This window comes from Calliphora vicina, chromosome 3 (genome assembly GCF_958450345.1).
Source record: "Calliphora vicina chromosome 3, idCalVici1.1, whole genome shotgun sequence".
In the NCBI taxonomy this organism is placed as follows: Eukaryota; Metazoa; Arthropoda; class Insecta; order Diptera; family Calliphoridae; genus Calliphora; species Calliphora vicina.
Window position 1 is genome coordinate 29,506,622 of NC_088782.1, and position 11,911 is coordinate 29,518,532.

Below are 11,911 nucleotides of genomic sequence, written 5' to 3' on the forward strand. Positions count from 1 at the left end.
CCTTCACCTAATTATACTTCAAAATAAAAATTTTAAATATTTTTAGGTGAACAAAAATTTTTTTTCAGTTTTTTAATTTTTTGGAAAAAAAATTATTTTTTTTAGGTGAACATTTTTTTCATATTTTGGATAAAAAATTTTTTCGAATTGTTATTTTAAATTTAAAAAAAAAATGTTTGTTTTTTTAATTTTTTTTTGGTGAAAAGCCATCTATTTTTCAATTTTGAATTTTAAACAAAGGAATTAAAAACCTGTAACACAACAGCGAAAAATAAGTAAGACAAAATTTGTTTTTGATAAACTCGAAATATGCTATTAAACAGTAAAATATGCTCTAAAAACGCAAAATATGACATAAATATGCTCTTAAAACAAATATATGCAAAAATATGTATTTAAGGGTAAAATATGCAAAAATATGCACTAACAAATCGATGCCAAAATTCTTAAATAGTTCTGAAACGTGTAAATATCTTATCCATGTGCTCATTAGACTCACCAGAAAAAACATGCATTTGCATATTTTGGTTTCCCTGGTAATGACTTAGTAATCCAGATATAAATCAAAAATAGGGCAAAAATCGAGGTTTTCCCGGTTTTTTCCATATATCTCAGCCATTTATTGATGTGTGAATCATGTATGTAAGTTATTTGGGGGCTACGGAAAGTTGATTTCATCATACAGACGGACATGGCTATATCGACTTCGCTATCTTTTTGCGACTTTGTGGGATCGCAAAGAAATTACAAACGGAATGACTAACTTATATATACCCTTGCCACTCATGGTAAAGGATATAAAAAGAGCTACTAGCAAAACCTCGATGCATGATAAGGAATTACACGAGTTTATCGGTTGGTTTTCTATTATTTTCAGAAGAAAAATTTTGTAATTGCTTCATGATCTTAAGGCTCAATGATTGGTCGTCTACCACGATCGCCTTTTTTTCGCTAATCTACATAAATCGTTGTTTGTATGTGTCTGTAATTATGCGTTAAACATGTCAACAATCTTTCAATATTAGTTACCTCAATGTAACAATGTTCTCTGGCATAACAGCCAAAATTGATCCCGGAGAGAACAGGATGAATCAATGTGTGTTAATTGACTTATATTTGTTGAGTTAACCTACATTGCAAATCAAACAACATTGTCGAATGAAAATTTTCCGAATTAATTTCCTTATTTACTGTCCTAAATACATATTTGTAATAAACGCTTACAATGAAAAAATATTCAAACTTGACCGTATAATTTCAGAGTACTTAGAACTAATTTGTGCAAAATTTAAGCAGGATTGTCGTATAATCAACATATTTATGACTGCTCAAACAGTATTCCGGGGGACAATAGGCTAGGTTAAATCATGGATCGATATTTCCCATTTTCAATGCCAAAAAAACTTTATCAATAGATAGTTGATAAAGCTAACTCCATTCGTTTGGACCTTATCGTCTAAGGGCCTAATTTAGAAACACGAAAGAAAAATGATTTTAAAGTTTTTGTATGAAAATCACTCAGTTTTCAAATAATTTTTGAGGGTTTTTCATACAAAAATTTTAAAATTGTTTTCCTATCGTGTTTCTGAATTAGGCCCTAAGAATATTATTAGCACCCAGAATATATATACTACTAATGAGAGTCTGCGACAAATATTTTGATGAGTTAGAAAAGCGATGACACCCATCTTTTTTGATGGATCCGAAATCTATTTTTGTAAAAACCCAAAATTAACGATCACATCAGCAATGAACTAATTCTTTTAAAGGTCAATTCCTCCCAACCATCATCAATTATACTTTATGCCTGTCCATATTCACATCCCATTTTTATTCGCATTGGCTGTGACTAAATGGGACAACATAAATTTCAATGTTTACCAACTGTCAAATTGTAAATGAATGCTATTGAACTTAGCAATGCACACACCAAAAATATACAAAAAAAAAAATCAATATTGAAAACCACTCATTCACTCACCTTATAAATTACAAAACCAAATGAACAAAAACTCGTAAAGTGAGTCATTTGAATACAACAGAATAGAACGCAACGTCAAAAATTTTAAGACATCAAGACAATAAACGTTAAATGCATTTAAAATTTTTGTTTTATACTCGTATTGTTTTCTTTTGCATTGCATCCACATTCATTCATTCATCGAGACACACCTAAATGGAGGGATTTCTGATGGAAAGAAAACAACAAACTACACAGAAATATTGTTTAATTTAATGTACAGAAAAAAAAAATTAAAGAATGTCAATTGTATTAAGTAAAGTAACTAAATGTTTGTGTTAAATATAAAAAAAATTAACATTGTAATCGATTGAAGCCAAAAAATTTAATTTCATTACTAACACGTTGTATTGACTATAAATAGAATATATAAAAAAAACTTTAACAGTTTTTATGCATGAAATTGAGCAAAATGTTAAAATCGTAAAGTGGATACCCAATAGGAAAGTCATGATATGCATCGGTCATTTGCTGATGGAGTCACCGACGAATCAGAATATCGTCACTAGCGTTGACTAACTTATGACATGTCTTCTTTGTGTCAGTGTGCAAGAATCGAAGGATGTAAAGGGTTTTTGTTCGCCTCGGCTTCGCGGTATGGCGCACAGGCAAAATGGCTGAATTTGATCGATGGTATGGGTTGTGTTGGTTTTGAGGACCGCTGTGTTTTGTGGCTTATTCGCATATACCTTCTACTTAAGAAAACCTCAAAAGAAAAAGTCTAACTGGTCAAAACGCACGATTTCAGTGGCCTGTTCACATCACCTCCACGTGAAATGACCATGCCCTCAAATCGCTCTTTCAGAATGTCCAATGTGACATGAGCTGTGTGGCACGTAGCGCTGGCCTGTTGAAACCACTGTCGTTGGTGTCCATTTCATCCAATTCAGGCCAAAAGAATTTGGTAATCATCGACCTATAGCGCTCGCCGTTGACGGTGATGACCTGGACAAGGCCGTTATCAAAGAAATATGGGGCGTCATAGGTCATAGGACGTACCCATTTATCCAGAAATTAGCTTCATCGCTGAAGATGTTTTTTTGATGAAAATTAGGGTTTTTGAACGCTATATCCGTCCACGGTGATTTGGCAAAGCAACTGAATAAATGCCAGCCAATTCGACAGATGTACCTTCAAGAATATGGCCGCTATCAACTGTCAAAGTTCAGAAGTCCCTATTAGAAGACCCTTTATTTAATGAAAGCAATGAAATGAAATTTCATTTAATGAAATGAAACCGTTGCGACAGAATTCAATCTCTTTGCAGAACAATTACAGTGAAAGTCATACAAGTCACAGAATATTTTGAGCAATACAGTCGCAGCTGAACATTTTAGGTCCACGTTGATTTTATACTAGCGACAGCATAAAAAGCTACGGACCCCATGAATTGCTAATACTTTTTTTTTAAAATGTCAGCAGGATAAAATCAGCAGCTTGACAGTAGCATTGAAAAATCTATTACATTTCCATATTACAATATTTCTGAATTATACGCAACCTAATGGTTCACTTTCCCATGACAGCAGGTTCTAAGCACTGGATTGGTTCGAGTTCACTCAACCAATTCTGTCAACTCGGTTGACATTGCTGCTACAATAATAACAACCTAATCAATCCTACAGTTATTCGACAAAAATTATGATAAATTCAGAGATCCTTATCAGATTTTTCTGTCAACACAAGTTTAAATTTATAACTGAATATAAATTTACAGCTAAAAACTCATTACAACTCAGACTTGTCATTTACATATTTCCAATATGGTTCTAATTTGTCAACTGCAACTTAAGTAACAATTAACAATGAAGATGTCTTTTTGTTAAGAATTAGTTTTGACATTAATTTTGCGTCCAAATTTCCAGTTGGGTTGTTTCGAATCGTTAATTCAATTGCACAATTTATTGAATACAATTCTCATTTCTGTATTGATTTTTTTTTGTTTAATTTTATGTATGTAGGTGTTTTTTCATTGCAAACTTAAATTATCAAAAGAAATGTGTTATTGTAATTGAATACCCTACATAGCAAGACTGGCAATTTTAAATTTTGTAGGTGATTTGTTACGGAAAGCTTTTTCGGTATTTTCTAACAATTACATTAATTAATAAGGTTTTGTTGAAATATATTGTTACGTTTTAACCTTTTAAAAACGGGTGTTTATTTCCTTTAAATAAACCAGATACTTTTGATTGTAAATAAAAGCTGTTTAGTAGTTTAAAAATTGTAACAACTCTTTATTTATTCAAATGTACAACAACAGAATTAAATACTCACTCAGTGTTTTTATACACGTTTATAAATTCGCAGAAATGCAGAAACACTTTATCATGTACAAGACAGTTGATGTTAACTCTACAATGATCTTAATGGACGACTACTATATTCGAATTCTAGAGCTTTTGACTTTAAAGTTCAGTGTTGCCATACTTTCAAACAATGCTAACAACCCCATGCTATCAACATTGTTGATAAGCTTCTACTGATGGAAATGTTTATAAACACGATGAATGTTGCTGGTAGTTGCTACAGACCGTTAAATTGAAATCGCTAGTGCAAATTCGTAACAATATGTTTATAAAAATGTTGTACAAGTAATGAACTCTTAGAAACTATTTTACATTTTAAAATGTAAATGGGACTGGAATTGTGACAATTTCTTGAGAGTATAATAATATCGGAAACAAATTCACTTAAGTTAGTTCAAAGACATGTCATAAAAGGTCAAACATTTATTAATTTCCCCTCCGAGGAAAAGCATGTTTGGGAAAAATTCAATTTTTTTTACACTTTTCCAATTTTCGAAACATTTTTTGCTCTCCTAACGAATTAATGGAACTCATTTTAATTACATCTATAGCTTCTATACTCTTCAAGAAACGTTTACCTCGTTCAATGTTTAAAAAAGTGCTTCAAAAGTCAGTTGTATGAGAAGACCTACAAAAACTCGACATACTTCTATTTTTATATGTGTCTCCAATTATGCGTTATCCAATGTAAAGAAATATGTTTGACGGTCAGAATGTGTACACTCAAATATGCCTGATCTTTTCGAAGAGTAACAGACATAAATATTTCTTGTATATGGCGCAAAAGCCGATTTCAAACGACTTTCATGAAACTTATTTCGGTATTGACATTGGAAAACCATTGACCTGCATTGGTCTCCCATTCATCAAAATCAATGAGTGTTGTTTGGCACACATTTGTTCATGAAATGTCAAGAATTGAGCCGTCAATCTTTGTGGTTCTGTAAATAGGTTTTTTGAAAAATAAAATGAAAACAACGCATTTTTCAACAAAATCGTCTTGGTGTTGCGCATTTCCGTTACAAATTCTAGTTTTTGTCCCAATTACTCGTATATTCCAAAATAAACTATCTGAAGTGAGAAAATATTCTATAAATGGCTGATATCGAAATTGATGTATTAAGAAGTAGACATAGTTAGGAAACTCTGCTGTCAAAAACTTAAGTAGTTGAGAATGTATTGGAAGTTGACGTGTTTATATCCTACACCACCATAGTGGGGAGAGTATATTGCGTTAGTTCTGATATTTGTAATGTGCACAAATATTATTCCAATATCCATCTTAATACGGATCCAGAAATAGGAATTTCCCCACCCCCATAAAACCGAAAAGTTTTCAAATAAAAAAAGGAAAAATAAAGAAATGTTCGCTCTTTCGGAGCGAATTCTCAATTTTAAAAATTTCCTGAATTATGGCTTAATTTAGTACTAAGAAATTCCCATTATTGAACAGAATTTGTTAAATATATTAGCGATATTGGGAACCCCAGTTAACATTGTCCATTTTGGGTCAAAGAGCCTCTGACTTTTTGAAAGAAACACAGTTTTTTTTTAATAAAAAATTATTTTATTTTTTATCATAGTCTCCTTTGCGCTCTATGCACTTTGCCCAACGTTTCTCCAATTTTGTATCCCTTCCAAAAAATAAGATTTGTGGAGGTCATCCAAATATTTGTTGTGATTTAGTCATTCCCTCAGGTTTGGAAACAAGCAATAGTAACTCGATGCTAAATCCGCAGAATAGGGTGCACGTAGGAACATTTCGTAGCCTAATTAATGGATTTTTGCCATGGAAACTGCACATGAGTACCCTTCTGTGCACCCGATTGTGAGCAAACGCGGCAGATATCTTGCGGAAAGCTTTCTCATACCCAAGTGATCATTCAAAATTGAAAACATTGAGTCATGTGAGATGCCTGTGAGATGCCTGTGCCTTCCACAAACTCTCGCCCTTTCAATCTTCGATCGGCCAACTCCTAATCGTGAGTTTTTATAGATTACACCACCATAGTGGGGAGGGTATTACGCGTTTGTGCAGATGTTTATAACGCCCAAAAATATTAGTCTAACACCCACATTAAAGTGTACCAATCGACTTAGAATCACTTTCTGAGTCGATTACAACCTTGTTTGCAGAGTACAGGTCGCAATTTTGAAGATATTTCGATCAAATTTGGTACATATTACTTTTTCAGCCTATTGAAAATGGCTGAAATCGGTCCATTATTTCACCTAGCCCCCATACAAAAGTACTTCCGAAATTGGACTTTATCGGTCATAAATGTTTAATTTATAAACATATCTCCACAAATTGCGCTCCAAATTAGTTTTATATATACAAAATTCATTTCACCAAATTTAGTTACGATCGGTCCATAATTAGTCATAGCTCCCATATAGACCCGCTTCCGAAAATCACTTTAACGTGCATAAATCGCTTAAAAATTATGGTATATTCACAAAATTCAACATAGTAAACTTTCATAGAGACATAAATCACACGACCTAATTTCATGGTGATCGGTCCATAATTGGTCATAGCCCCCATATAAGGCCCACTTCCGAAAATCACTCAAAAATATAAATTATTGAAATTTTAAAAGAAAAAAGTTTTTGCTCTTTTACTTAGTGTAGGGTATTATATGGTCGAGCTTGACCGACCATACTTTCTTACTTGTTTCAATTATATTGGGTGTAGAAACCTGAACTCGTAACATTCGGCATTTTCGTGCTTGTGCGACCACAAGGAAAATCCGTAAAACACTTTTTTACCATTGAAATTGATGGTGAAGTGTCCCCATAATATTTATTAAGCTTAGCCTATATTTGAATGATGGTTTCTTCGCAAAAAAGTAATGCTTAATGGGCAAATGAAATTCACTTTTTTCCAATTTCTCCTCAATGGCTTTCAAATACAAACTAAATGACGCAGCTTGTTCAAATTTTTACAGGAGTCTACTGACAGATGCCTATTAACAGCAGCAGTGCTGCCCTTTCAGTTAAGTGCCGGGAAATTCAAAAAGTGTTCAATCCTCGTAATTAATTTAAAATGTTTAATAGTCTCCTAGGCCAACCATATTCATACTTGATTTTCAGTTTAATTTTCGTGTATTTATACTATAAAAACATTTTTCCAAAAATAAAATAGAAGTACTTCAGAGAATTTGCCAGCATAAACACACCTTGAAACTGAATACGTTCATTTAATAATAGAGACACAAAAAACTCTATTAAGGAAATTATTTGTCTGTAAAAGTTTCAAAACTGGGTTGAAGAATTAACAAGTGTTTATTATTATTATTTCTTTGTGGACCATATTATGGTTGTTTTCAGTTTTTTTTTAATGACGCTTAACTATTTTTAAGTTTTTATTACTTTTTAATGATCAATATGTTTTTGTTTTAAATAATTTCCATTATTATGCGAAATATGTTATAGTCTGGTTTAATTACTTGTATTATTAGGTCTTATAGAAATGTCAAATCTGTTTATTCATAGTAGTAGCAAAAAAGATTGGCCCAAAATAAAAATTTAAATAAAGAATAAAAAAATTCACGATCATTAAAAATCTAACAGGAATTAATTAATAGTTTCAAATGTTTAATGTTAAAGGAATTAATTTGAAAACCATAAAATATATAAACATTTTTATGAGTATTGTATAATATGTACCGACATTCAAGCACTCTAAACTTTTATGGAAATTATGTTAATTTTGTAATTAAGTGACAATTTAAATTTCGGCAATATATTTATATAATTTAATCCCAACATTTAATTTGAATTTAATAGCTTACAGTTTTTGATAAATTTAGTTTTGGACAAAAGTTTTATAATTTGTTACAATAATTTATGCAGAGGGAAGCTTTGGTTAATTCTAATTATCGATATAATAAAATAAAATTTATTTAACCCAACATGATAACATTCAATATGTTGTCAAGTTCATGCTTTACATTCTTAGATTTAGAATCTTAATTAAACAATTAAAAGAAAATTTTAAAATAAAACCCATTGTCAGGTACGAACAAAAGTTTGCCAACAATTTACATAAATGTACTCTTATATGTGCGTATTTATATAAAATTGATATTATAATTTTGATTTAAATATTGCTTTTCAAATATGAATATTTATACGTAGATACCTACATATGTATAGTATTATTTTAAATGTATTTACAATTGTGGTAGTAAATGTTATACATACATAGGTTGTATAAATATTCGTATTTATACAGATACACTTGGGATGGATATAAAAGGTACACAACATTTATTAAAAGAAAGATATAAATCATTCATTCCATGCAAGATTTATACAAAATCTATTTTGGCCTATATGGATTTCCAATTTTAATATTTCTATTATTGAAAAACTCGCGATTCAATTCATGAATTTTATATATGGGGCATTTCATGTCAAGTGAACCAACTTTTGAAATCGATGTCTTCCGATCCGGCTGAATTTTTCAACAAGATCGGTCAAGAAGAAGGGGGCCAAAATTTGACATTTTAGCCAAGCAGGTGTTTTTTCTTATCCATGTAACTTATTACCTATTGTTCTTAGCAAAATGTGTCCCAAATAGTTTAGATAGCTCTTTCTTCAATCTTTCGAAATGAATATTTAAAAAAAATAAAAAAAATTTAATATTTTTTTTCGAAATCAAAAACTTTTTTGACTTTTTTTTAAAAAATTGGTCGTTTTTTTCAAAAAATAAAGCTTAGATATTTTCCTTGAAAACCTATTTGGTCGATTAGTGTGATGCGAGTTCGATATCTATCAAAATAAATGTTTTGTAACTCAAAACATAAAATTTTTTACTTTTTTTGTAAAATCAAAAATTTTGTTGACTTTTTTTTCAAAATTGACCCTTTTTAATTTTTTTTTAGCTCAAAGAAAAGTTGAGATATTTTCCTTGAAGACCCTTTTCAAAATAAATATTTTGTAACTCAAGACATACAATATTCTACTTTTATTTTGCAAAATCTAACATTTTTTCAAAATGGGCCCTTTTTAAAAAAATTTTTTTTTGCTCAAAAGAAAGCTTAGGTCCATTCCTTTAAGATATTTTTGGTCACTTAGTGGGATATCTATCAAAATAAATATATACAGTTTTTGACTTTTTTTGCAAAATCGAACTTTTATTCCAATATGGTCCGTTTTTTAAAAAAAAAATTTTTGCTCAAAAGAAAGCTTAGCTCTTTTCCCTTAAGACCTATTTTGACGCTTACTGGGATGCGAGTAGAATAAATATCAAAATAAATATTTTGTAACTCAAGACATACAATTTTTGACTTTTTATTTGCAAAATCTAACTTTTTTTTCCAAAATGGGAACTTTTTTAATTTTTTTTGCTCAAAAGAAAGCTTATGTGCATTCCTTTAAGAGGCTTTTAGTCGCTTAGTCAGATGCAAGTGGGATATATATCGAAATAAATGTTTTGTAACTCAATATATAAAATTTTTTATGTTTTTGGCAAAATCAGAAACTTTTTTGACTTTTTTTGAAAGAAAGCTTAGGTATATTCCTTTAAGATCTTGTTGGTCTTGTAGTGGGATGCGAGTGAAATATATATAAAATAAATGTTTTCTAACTCAAGACATTAAATTTTAGAGCTAAAACATTTATTTTGATATATATTTCACTCGCATCCCACTACAAGACCAACAAGATCTTAAAGATCCCATTTTGGAAAAAAATGCGACCCTGCTTATATAAATTAAAGTCGGCTTATATGCTTCTCAGTAAATAAATAATTAAGAATAGGAGGCTCAATGATATTATGATACCAAAAATGGACAAGTAAACCAAACTAAGGAGTACTTTTTCATTTTGTCAACTGGTACTTTTTCTATAATATTGAACCGACACGCAGAGAAAAAATATAGTTGTGTATGTTTACTGTAACCATTTCAATATTTATACAAGTTTTTTAACAATGTTATAGTCACAGTAACTATTTACATGATTGTGGTAACTGTAATATGGTTAATTTACGATTAAGTTGGCGAAGCAATCTGAGTCAGCTAGACTTTGTTATTAAAATGTTGCATTTTTTATTTTAAAAATTAAATAAATAGATATTTGAATTTTAATTGCCTGATCAATATTTATACCCTACACCACCATAGTGGGGAGGGTATAATGCGTTTTTGCAGATGTTTGTAACGCCCAAAAATATTGGTCTAACACCCACCTTAAAGTATACCGATCGACATAGAATCACTTTCTGAGTCGATTAAACGATGTCCGTCCGTCCGTCTGGCTGGCTGGCTGGCTGGCTGGCTGGCTGGCTGGTTGGTTGGTTGGTTGGTTGGTTGGTTGGTTGGCTGGCTGTCCATGTAAACCTTGTGCGCAGAGTACAGGTCGCAATTTTGAAGATATTTCGATCAAATTTAGTACATGTTATTTTTTCGGCTCAAGGACCAAGCCTATTGAAACTGGCTAAAATCGGTCCATTATTTCACCTAGCCCCCATACAAATGTCCTCCCGAAATTGGACTTTATCGGTCATAAATGTTTAATTTATATATGTATCTCCACATGTCACCAAATTTTGTTACAATCGGTCCATACTAGTCATAGCTCCCATATAAACCCGCTTCCGAAAATCACTTTAACGTGCATAAATCGCTTAAAAATGTTGGTATACTCACAAAATTCAACGTAGTAAACTTTCATGTAGACATAAATCACACGACCTAATTTCATGGTGATCGCTCCATAATTGGACATAGCCCCCATATAAGGCCCACTTCCGAAAATCACTCAAAAATATAAATTATTGAAATTTTAAAAGAAAAATGTTTTTGCTCTTTTACTTAGTGTAGGGTATTATATGGTCGGGCTTGACCGACCATACTTTCTTACTTATTTTAAATGAGTTTGTGTCATTCTTTATTAAAAGGTTTCCCTTGCCTAGTCTGCGAAAGACAGCCTGCTACTACATCATCAGACACAATTCAATTTAAAGATATTTTTACATCGATTTGTTTTTAGAGAAATTGCATGAATCATGATGAATCTAAAACTTTATTATTTATAATTTTCTTCCATACAGATAAAAAGTTTGTTTTTCATTTCTAAATTTTTAATTTTTCTATTGAAAATACATAGTTTATAAGTAAAAACCGAAGAATAATTGTATGTTTTAGGCCTTAAAATACCTTGGTATAGGTTAAAACCGATATTTAATTTAGCAATAACTATCTGTTACTTATTTCTAGGACTGCCAGTTTGCTTTTAAGCGTCAGAGAGATGGATGAACAGTTTATGCCCATATTTTTGGTGATGAATATAATAAGACATATATTCGAGTTTAATGTCATTCCCTCAAGGCCATATCGTGCCTTCAACAGACAGACATGACTAGATCGTGTTAGAATTGTATAAGGTCCCAGAATATAAATACTTTTCTGGGTCTATGACCAATATTTCGATGTGGTATAAACGGAATGACTAAATGTTTTGGTGGTGGGTGTAAAAAATAAAATTTGTTTGGTATTTTTTTCTTTAATCGATCATAATTAGCTAAACATACTTTTTGAGTTTTCCAAGTCCCGTAAATTCTGTTTACCAC